Consider the following 11,709-nt stretch of genomic DNA (forward strand, 5'->3'; position numbering starts at 1 on the left):
TCAAATAATAATCCTGTAAAAGATTAGAAAAATGTTTGATCAGTTATTTTCGATGGCCACACAAAAATCTTGTGTCGCTGTGGGCACAAAAATTATTTTGAAAAAAAAAAAAAAAACGCTTTTTTTTTTTTTTACATGAAATTTGGTTCTTTTTTTGACTCATGCATGGCCTGCTTTAGAGTGGACAAAAGGAATTGAAAGATGTAAGACTTTTCCAGGCTCCCTGTGAGACTCTGTGCTCCAATAGACTTTAGAGAAGTTTGAGTAATGATTTGAATGTCAGATGCACTTGTTTCTATCATGTTGGAAAATCTTTGACCAACCCTGGCCAATCTTTCCATCTTAGCAGTGAAAATTGGAGGTAAGTAATGAACAGCATGTTCACAGCTTTAATCAGTAATGTAATTCATTCAAGTACAGTAGTCCATCTCTGCAACTGACAGCAGATAGATCTCTTTTCTCTGACTCAAGAACAGCCTAAGAAGATAGCAAGAGGCAGGGGCCAGGATTAAACAAGTCATTGTATTTAGGGCTTTAAATCCTAACCTAACTCCAGTAAAACTAAACATTATCCCTTGCATTGGGGCTATGCCCACACTGCATGGGCTACCTGCTCATTTAGTCTAGGGAACTGAAAGGCAAGTTTACTTATCTGACCGCCAGCAATTTCAGTTTATAGTGACAGAGGTTTTTACTATGTCTACTCAACTAACCTATTCATTGTCATGCGTAAGAGTGACGGCTGTACTCCAAAAAAGATACTCTTTTTTAATGTATGAAACCGCAAAAGCATTTCGCGCATTAGCGCTTATTCACACACTAGTTACAGAGCACATATACACTCACCGGCCACTTTAATAGGTACACCGGTTCAATTGCTTGGTAACACAAATTACTAATCAGTCAATCACATGGCAGCACCACAATACATTTAGGGATCTAGATGTGGTGAAGACGCCTTGCTAAAGTTCAAACCGAGCATCAGAATGGGGAAAAAAAGGGGATTTAAGTGACTTTGAATGTGGCATGGTTGTTGGTGCAAGATGGTCCGGTCTGAGTATTACGTTTTTCAAAACTGCTGATCTACTGGGGTTTTCACTCTAGGGTTTACAGAGAATGGTCCAAAAAAGAGAAAATATCCAGAAAATATTCAGTGAGCAGCAGTTATGAAGATGAAAATGCCTTGTTGATGTCAGAGGTCAGAGGAGAATGGGCAGACTGGTTTGAGATGTTAGAAAGGCAACAGTAACTCAAATAACCATTTGTTACAACCAATGAATGCAGAATACCATCTCTGAATGCAAAACACATCGAACCTTGAAGCAGATGGGCTACAGTAGACCACACCGGGTGCCCTTCCTGCCAGCTAAGAACAGGAAACTTAGGCTACAATTTGCATAGGCTCACCAAAATTGGACAATAGAAAATTGGAAAAACATTGCCTGGTCTGATGAGTCTCGATTTCAGCTGTGACATTCAGATGGTAGGGTCCGAATTTGGCGTAAACAACATGAAAGCATGGATCCATCCTGCCTTGTATCAACGGTTCAGGCTAGTGGTGGTGGTGTAATGGTGTGGGGGATATTTTCTTGGCACACTTTGGGCCCCTTAGTACCACTTGAGCAATGTTTAAATGTCATGGCCTACCCAAGTATTGTTGCTGACCATGTCCATCCCTTTCTGACTACAGTGTACCCATTTTCTGATGGCTACTTTCAGCAGGAAATGCACAATGTTACAAAGCTCAAATCATCTCAAACTGGCTTCTTGAACATGACAATGAGTTCTTGAACATGACAATGAGTTCACTGTAGTCCAATGGCCTACACAGTCACTAGATCTCAATCCAATGGAGCACCTTTGGGATGTGGTAGAACAAGGGGATTCACATCATGGATGTGCAGCCCACAAATCTGCAGCAACTGCATGATGTTATCATGTCAACATGCACCAAAATCTGAGGGATGTTTCCAACACCTTGTTAAATCTGTGCCATGAACAATTAGGCAGTTCTGAAAGCAAAAGGGGCTCCAACCCAGTACTAGCATGGTGTACCTAATGGTGGTCAGTGAGTGTATATACGTATATCCTAATGACAGATGTCATTAATAAGGTCAGAACTGGACTGCTCTCCGAGGCATGTGAGCCCAAAAACCTGGCCTGGATGTCTCACCACAGAATCTAATGCATATAAAAACATCAAACAACCCTCCACTCTCACAGAAAGAGACAGAGGGCAAATCTTGTAAATGCCTGTGAAACCATCATCCCAAAACAAAAATAAAAAGTAATGAAAATACCAAATTATAAATCTTTACAATAAACACACATGATAAAATCATATGCACAACAGCAGCACCAAAGTTATACCCAAGTAAAACAGTGGTCCAATGCACAGGGGACCAAGATCTATTGTAATGTGTGCAATATACAAAGGACAAGCCTTCTGCTAAGGCAAAATGCAGAACAACTACAAAAAAAGGTAGTGCTTGATGTCTCATTTAAAATGTAGTTCTCTTGGTACACGTGTCTGCAACTGAAAGATCCAAAATACCTCAGGCTTGCAAAGCAGTTTAAACACATCTCCCCCTCTGGGTGGTCTCCTAATCTTCTTGATCTCCTGTATACTCAAGGCTGCATGATCCCCTCCATAAGCATGATTAAAATGATTCGCCACATTCTGGCGGGTAAGCACCCCTCCAAGCCAGGTGTGTGAGGTGTATGTGGCATGGACTGACCTGGAGCAGCGGCTATCTTCTGCTATTCATAGTCAACCTTCCCAACTCCACCACCCCATTAATCCAGGAGTCAAACCCTGAATAAGCTACGTGTCTGATGTGTCGAAGCTTGCATAAGGTTCATGATGTCACCACCTCACTCGCATGGCAGTGTTTGGTCTTGTTAATTGGCTGATCAGGCCTGAACCCTCAATACTAGATAAAGTTTACATGTCCTAATGTGCCATGTCTTTGTGTAGACTCCAATGAGGCAACAGAGTAGCAAGGGCATGGAAAGTTTGGAGGGGGTAGTAAGAGACCCTAAAGGGGCAAAGTGACACATTTTTCCTAGCCTTCAAGTAGATAGAGTTTGTGAAATAAATTATTATAGCAGATTTTCAAGTACTTATATTTATACTAGGTAATTAAATCTACATAAATCGATAGACAAAATATACATACCATTACATGACATTTTTCATGGTCTGAACATTCAAAAAATGTTTCCAGTAAGATAGTCTCTTTTCCCACACAACATGAAAAATGGTAATGTCTGAAAGTTTCAAACTACTGTGGGGAGGTTGTAATAATTAACCTTTAGAATGTATGATTCAAAGTGCCCTTCATTTTTATTCGAGATTTTGAAATGAGATCTGACAACAAGCGGCAGTCTTTTGATGAAGATTTATCTCTAAATGGCCTTTATCTTAAAAATCATATCCTGTTCTCTCCAGCCCCTGCAACTCAGTTTTTTCAACAGAGAGAACTGTGCAAAGTACCTTACAGATGACTCAAGATTTTAATTTTCCTGAACACTGATAATTGGTACTGTCAGACAGATATGCCTAGAAGCAAAAGGTCATCATAGCATACACACCAAGTTTAATTTGCAGCAAGTAGAATCCATTAAAACATAGGAGACCATGCTGAGCCACCAGGCTCTTAAACCAAACACTGACAAATGACTGATATCTTTATTATTTAAAGGCAATTAGGAGTGAAGCAATCGCAGAGTTTCGTCTACAGTGGCATACAAAGTTCCATTCTCTTTAGATGTCAAACAGATTAAAATAAGTTGATCACCATTTAAAAAGAATCTTCAGAAAAAAAATATTAGTTTCTTGCAGTTATAATTGTTGCCTTCTTTGACTTCTTTGTGGTTCTTCATTTGTGATATAGATCTACTTCCTGAACAAAAATCTACCTCTTGCAAAAAAAAAAAAAAATTATTTTCCACCTGTCCTAGCTGCACCTACCGCACCCAACAGCAGTGCCTGGAATACAACACATTGAGAGGATGTGTTTGAATTATTTCTGTTTCTTGCCCTCTCAATTATTTTAATAATAATAATTTTAATTGTATCTAAACTACTGTATATAAATTGTTCACAGACTTTTTTTTTCTCTTGTTTTTACCCAGTGATCCTGCAAGCAACACACTTCCTGTCCTAGGGTCACAGTGCTCACTAACTGATGATTGTAAAGTCTTGTTTTAAAAATAAAATAAAAATAACAAACATGTTATACTTACCTCCTCTGTGCTGTTGGTTTTGCACAGAGCAGCCCGGATCCTCTTCTTCTTGGGTCCCTCTTCGCTGCTCCTGTCCCCTCCCTCCTGTCGAGTGCCCCCACAGCAAGCAGCTTGCTATGGGGGCACCCAAGCTGAGTCACAGCTCTGTGTGTCCATTTAGACATGGAGCCCCAACCCGTCCCATCCCCTCTGTCTCCTGATTGGCTAACTGACTTTGACTGACGGCTGTGGGAGCATCGCTGCTGTGTCTCAGCCAATCAGGAGGAGAGTCGTGGAGGGCTAAGACACTTGTGGACATTGCTGGAGAGAGATGGGGCTCAGGTAAGTAATTAGTGGGTGCTGGGGAAACTGCTAGACACAGAAGGTTTTTTATCCTAATGCATAGCATGCATTAAGATAAAAAAACCTTCCATCTTTACAACTCCTTTAACCTCTCTTTCACCTACAATGTGGAATTCCCTTTAGCCATCACCTCCAATTTAAAAAAAATAAAAAATAAATGGTAACCTTATAAAAGTAAATCTGGAAAGAAAACATGCCATAAAAAGGATTTTATGATTGCGTCATGCATCAAGTGATACCAATACTCCAGTGCTTTAAGGGGGCAATGGCATCACTATTGCTGTGCAGCCAGGCATTATCCCGCTGTGATTGTTGGCAACCACACCTTCTCTCACCGCCACTTTCCCTGTCATACTAGACCCAGGGAAGCTTCTGCTAGACTCCTCCACAGCTACTTCTCTCACCACCACCTGCCTTGTCACACTACCATGTCACACTATGAACGAAGCCCCTGCACCATCTCCCAGTCACCGCTGAAGGAGCTGACATTTTGGATCGTCAATTCTTCCGGGTTCGCGGCTCCGGCCACTCACAGCGCTGGAGCTGGATGATGTCACTCTTGCTCATGCGTGTGGAAGCCCTCCATTCTGGCAAGTTCTGGCATGATACATCGGACCCTTGCTGGACCTTCACTGCGCATACACCGCTGACGTCAGCGGCTGCATGCAAGGTGAATATCTCCTAAACCGTACAGGCTTACCTGTAGGTAAAACTGTGGTAAAGGGTTATACAACCGCTTTAATGTCAATGAAATTGGTAGGGGTAAATCCTGTTGTTAATTGTTTGTCATTTTTAAATACTATAAAAAAAAGAACTGAAAGTTGGGCACTGCCATGGAGGAAGGGGGCCTTGCAAAAAAATTCCCAAAGGAAAACCGTATAGTGGGAGAGGGTCTTTTCATGTGGTTTCAAAATTGATAAATGCATAAATACTTTAACCACTTGCCTACTGGGCACTTTCACCCCCTTCCTGATCAGGCCAATTTTCAGCTTGGAGTGCTGTCGCACTTTAATGACAATTGCGTGGTCATGCAGCACTGATATGTGCTGATGGGCACCGATGAGCACTGATGGGCACTAATGAGGTAGCACTGAAGAGCACCAATGAGGAGGCACTGATGAGGCTGCACTAATAGACACTAATAAGCTGCACTGATGGCCACTGATATGAGTTTTTTTACTCATTATCCAAGTTTTATGACCCCCTATGTGACTGACAACCCCCACAGTCTATAGCTCTCCCTCTGTCTTGTATCACTAACTAGCTAGATTTATTACCATTGCCATGTACATTTGTTTGTGTGTGTTTGTTTGTTTTTTCTTTTCCTCAGAGATTTTGTAAATTAGTACTGCTCAGACCTTGAAGAAGGGGGCATACTCCAAAAGCTTGTCCTGAAAAATTGAATATTAGTGGAAAATGAAAAGTATCATGGACAGCAATCAATTGTTTCTGTTGGACTTTGCGGCAGACTTGGTCCGGCGTACTGGATTTCGCCGGACAATTCGATCGTGTGTGGGCTCCAGCGGACTTTGTTTGCTCAAAAGTTGGACGGACTTAGATTTGAAACATGTTTTAAATCCATCCGATGGACTCTTCTTTCTAGCGGAAAAAACAGTCATCTGTGTGCTAGTCGAGGAACTCAAACTGACACATGCTCTGAAGCAATTACAAGACGGAAGAGCTCGGTCTGGTAAAACTAGTCTTCGTATTGAAGCTAGCATATTCCTCTTCTGTGATCTTTTAATACAACGCTTTTTTTTTCTTTATAATGCAAGAGGAATGAAGTTGTTTTTCTGCTCTATATTCACACAGAGTTCTCACAAACTACTTTCTTCATGATTTATCCTCATGCCATGACTAATATGATATTTTGAAAAAGCCAGATCTCCATAAATAAAGTATTACATTAGATTTTGGACTCATCTTTTTTTTTTTATTGATTTCAAAACTTACCTATTTTACAATGTGTGCTAAATTTATTTTTGTATTTTCAAGTTACCACAATAACCTTAATATTTTGTGTTGTTTTAACCACTTCAGCCCCGGAAGGTTTTACCCCCTTCCTGACCAGAGCACTTTTTACAATTCGGCACTGCGTCGCTTTAACTGCTAATTGCGCGGTCATGCAATGCTGTACCCAAACGAAATTTGCGTCCTTTTCTTCCCACAAATAGAGCTTTCTTTTGATGGTATTTGATCACCTCTGCCGTTTTTATTTTTTGCACTATACACGGAAAAAGACCGAAAATTTTGAAAAAAAATGATATTTTCTACTTTTTGTTCTAAAAAAAATCCAATAAACTCAATTTTAGTCATACATTTAGGCCAAAATGTATTCGGCCACATGTCTTTGGTAGAAAAAATGTCAATAAGTGTATATTTATTGGTTTGCGCAAAAGTTATAGCGCCTACAAACTAGGGTACATTTTCTGGAATTTACACAGCCTTTAATTTATGACTGCCTATGTCGTTTCTTGAGGTGCTAAAATGGCAGGGCAGTACAAAACCCCCACAAATGACCCCATTTTGGAAAGTAGACACCCCAAGAAATTTGCTGAGAGGCATGTTGAGCCCATTGAATATTCATTTTTTTTGTCCCAAGTGATTGAATAATGACAAAAAAAAAAAAAATTACAAAAAGTTGTCACTAAATGATATATTGCTCACACAGGCCATGGGCATATGTGGAATTGCACCCCAAAATACATTTAGCTGCTTCTCCTGAGTATGGGGATACCACATGTGTGGGACTTTTTGGGAGCCTAGCCGCGTACGGGGCCCCGAAAACCAATCACTGCCTTCAGGATTTCTAAGGGCGTACATTTTTGATTTTACTCCTCACTACCTATCACAGTTTTGAAGGCCATAAAATGCCCAGATGGCATAAAACCCCCCCAAATGACCCCATTTTGGAAAGTAGACACCCCAAGCTATTTGCTTTGAGGCATGTTGAGTCCATGGAATGTTTTATATTTTGACACAAGTTGCGGGAAAGTGACAAATTTTTTTTTTTGCACAAAGTTGTCACTAAATGATATATTGCTCACACAGGCCATGGGCATATGTGGAATTGCACCCCAAAATACATTTAGCTGCTTCTCCTGAGTACGGGGATACCACATGTGTGGGACTTTTTTGGAGCCTAGCTGCGTACGGGGCCCCAAAAACCAATCACTGCCTTCAGGATTTCTAAGGGCGTACATTTTTGATTTTACTCCTCACTACCTATCACAGTTTCGGAGGCCATGGAATGCCCAGGTGGCACAAAACCCCCCCAAATGACCCCATTTTGGAAAGTAGACACCCCAAGCTATTTGCTGAGAGGCATGGTGAGTATTTTGCAGCTCTCATTTGTTTTTGAAAATAAAGAAAGACGAGAAAAAAAAATTTTTTTTTTCTTTTTTCAATTTTCAAAACTTTGTGACAAAAAGTGAGGTCTGCAAAATACTCACTATACCTCTCATCAAATAGCTTGGGGTGTCTACTTTCCAAAATGGGGTAATTTGGGGGGGTTTTTTGCCACCTGGGCATTCCATGGCCTCCGAGACTGTGATAGGCAGTGAAGAGTGAAATCAAAAATTTACGGTCTTAGAAAGCCTGAAGGCGGTGCTTGGTTTTCAGGGTCCCGTACGCGGCTAGGCTCCCAAAAAGTCTCATACATGTGGTATCCCCGTACTCAGGAGAAGCAACAGAATGTATTTTGGGGTGTAATTTCACATATTCCCATGGCATGTTTGAGCAATATATCATTTAGTGACAACTTTGCGCAAAAAAAAAAAAAAAAAATTGTCTCTTTCCCGCAACTTGTGTCACAATATAAAATATTCCATGGACTCGACATGCCTCTCAGCAAATAGCTTGGGGTGTCTACTTTCCAAAATGGGGTCATTTGGGGGGGTTTTGAACTGTCCTGGCATTTTATGCACAACATCTAGAAGCTTATGTCACACATCACCCACTCTTCTAACCACTTGAAGACAAAGCCCTTTCTGACACTTTTTGATTACATAAAAAAATAATTTTTTTTTGCAAGAAAATTACTTTGAACCCCCAAACATTATATATTTTTTTAAAGCAAATGCCCTACAGATTAAAATGGTGGGTGTTTCATTTTTTTTTTTTTCACACAGTATTTGCGCAGCGATTTTTCAAACGCATTTTTTGGGGAAAAAACACACTTTTTTAAATTTTAATGCACTAAAACACACTATATTGCCCAAATGTTTGATGAAATAAAAAAGATGATCTTAGGCCGAGTACATGGATACCAAACATGACATGCTTTAAAATTGCGCACAAACGTGCAGTGGCGACAAACTAAATACATTTTTAAAAGCCTTTAAAAGCCTTTACAGGTTACCACCTTAGATTTACAGAGGAGGTCTACTGCTAAAATTACTGCCCTCGATCTGACGTTCGCGGTGATACCTCACATGCATGGTGCAATTGCTGTTTACATTTGACGCCAGACCGACGCTTGCGTTCGCCTTAGCGCGAGAGCAGGGGGGACAGGGGTGCTTTTTTTTTTTTTTTTTTTTTTTTTCTTCATTATTATTATTTTTTTATCTTATTTTTAAACTGTTCCTTTGATTTTTTTTTTTTAATCATTTTTATTGTTATCTCAGGGAATGTAAATATCCCCTATCATAGCAATAGGTAGTGACAGTTACTCTTTTTTGCAAAAATTGGGGTCTATTAGACCCTAGATTTCTCCTCTGCCCTCAAAGCATCTGACCACACCAAGATCGGTGTGATAAAATGCTTTCCCAATTTCCCAATGGCGCTGTTTACATCCGGCGAAATCTAAGTCATAAAATGCTCGTAGCTTCCGGTTTCTTAGGCCATAGAGATGTTTGGAGCCACTCTGGTCTCTGATCAGCTCTATGGTCAGCTGGCTGAATCACCGGCTGCATTCTCAGGTTCCCTGTTGAGACAGGAGAGCCAGAGAAAAACACGGAAGACGTTGGGGGGGGCATTCCCTCCCACTGCTTGTAAAAGCAGTCTAGAGGCTAATTAGCTGCTAGGATTGCTTTTACATGAAAGCCAATCGCTGGCTGAAAAGAATGATACCAAGATGATACCTAAACCTGCAGGCATCATTCTGGTATAACCACTCAAAGTCGTGAATGGCGTACCTGAAGACAAAAAAATGGTTAACAATAAAGCACAGTAAACGGTAAAGAATAAAAAATTGCATATCTGAAAAGCAAGCATGATAAAACATAACAACAATAAAACATTGCAGAATAGAATACAGTAAAAAAGAGCAGAACAATAGAGAGAGAATAGAGAGAGAGAGAACAATAAAACGACAACTATTTTTTTTTTATTTTATATTTTTGTTTGTGTTTTTTTTTTTTTTTTTTACACTTTTTTTTTGTAACTAACTTTTATAACTGTAACCGGTTCCAGGTTCGGGTCTCTCAAAATGCGATGGCATCTTGGGAGACCCTGTGAAAGTGTGCCTAGTCTGTGCAATGCTGTACCCTACGCTAATACTCAACTAGTGAATGGTAGCGTTCAAAACATTCACCAATGCAAAGACCAGGATTGTCAGGACAGGAGGGACAATAATAGCGGGTGTCACGCCTATATCCGCGCTTGCTGCAGACACAACATCTTTTTTGGGGGGGTTCGCTGGGTAGGGGTACTCGGGAGGACATAAAGAAAATGCCTCTCATGCAGCCGACTGCATTTGGTTGGGGATGTGAATGGGGGAAGTATGGGCGCTGCAGAAGCGGTGGGTTCCCAATTAGGATTGGCGAATGCAGCAGGAAGGGCACTATGGACACGACGGGCCTGTGTTTGTCTTCTTGGTGGCAGCGGGACACTACTTGTGCTTGCCACCTGACCAGCTTGAACTGCACTTATGGGACTCGCCACGTCACCAAGTGTTACTGCAGTGCTGGTTTGACTACGACCGGGGTGTACTAGGCTGCTGGTGCTTGCCAGTTCACCAAAACGCTACCAAAAAAACTGTTAGCGATCGCAGGGATCAGGCCTGACTCTGCGAACGCTGCAGTTATGCATTTAGTGTTTTGTAAGTGTCAGTGATCGATCGATACTGCACTTGGGTGGGCTGGGCTGGGCCGGGCGGAGGGGCAAAACGCAGGTGCTAGCAGGTATCTGGGCTGATCCCGCTAACACTGCGTTTGTGGGAACCCTAAACTGCTGGGGACGCTAGTATAGATCTGATCAGATCAGATATTGATCCGATCAGATACTATACCACTAAGGGAGGTGTACGGTGCGTGCGTGGGTGTTAGCGGTACTGGCGCTAACCTGACGCTGCCTGGGGCTGGTGCTTGCCAGTTCACCAAAATGCTACCAAAAAAACTGTTAGCGATCGCAGGGATCAGGCCTGACTCTGCGAACGCTGCAGTTATGCGTTAAGTGTTTTGTAAGTGTCAGTGATCGATCGATACTGCACTTGGGTGGGCTGGGCCGGGCGGAGGGGCAAAACGCAGGTGCTAGCAGGTATCTGGGCTGATCCCGCTAACACTGCGTTTGTGGGAACCCTAAACTGCTGGGGACGCTAGTATAGATCTGATCAGATATTGATCCGATCAGATACTATACCACTAAGGGAGGTGTATGGTGCGTGCGTGGGTGTTAGCAGTACTGGCGCTAACCTGACGTTGCCTGGGGCTGGTGCTTGCCAGTTCACCAAAACGCTACCAAGAAAACTGTTAGCGATCGCAGGGATCAGGCCTGACTCTGTGAAGGCTGCAGTTATGCGTTTAGTGTTTTGTAAGTGACAGTGATCGATCGATACTGCACTTGGGTGGGCTGGGCGGAGGGGCAAAACGCAGGTGCTAGCAGGTATCTGGGCTGATCCCGCTAACACTGTGTTTTTGGGAACCCTAAACTGCTGGGGACACTAGTATAGATCTGATCGGATCAGATATTGATCCGTACAGATACTATACCACTAAGGGAGGCGTATGCTGCGTGCGTGGGTGTTAGCGGTACTGGCGCTAATCTGACGCTGCCTGGGGCGACGCATATCACCGCCGGGCGATCAGGGGCTAAACCTTTATTCGGTAATAAACGGCGGGTCCCCTGACACTATAAAAAATAAACGAACTAACCAGCGTCACCCGTAACGGTTATACGATG

This window comes from Aquarana catesbeiana, linkage group LG01, assembly GCF_042186555.1.
Source record: "Aquarana catesbeiana isolate 2022-GZ linkage group LG01, ASM4218655v1, whole genome shotgun sequence".
Taxonomy (NCBI): domain Eukaryota; kingdom Metazoa; phylum Chordata; class Amphibia; order Anura; family Ranidae; genus Aquarana; species Aquarana catesbeiana.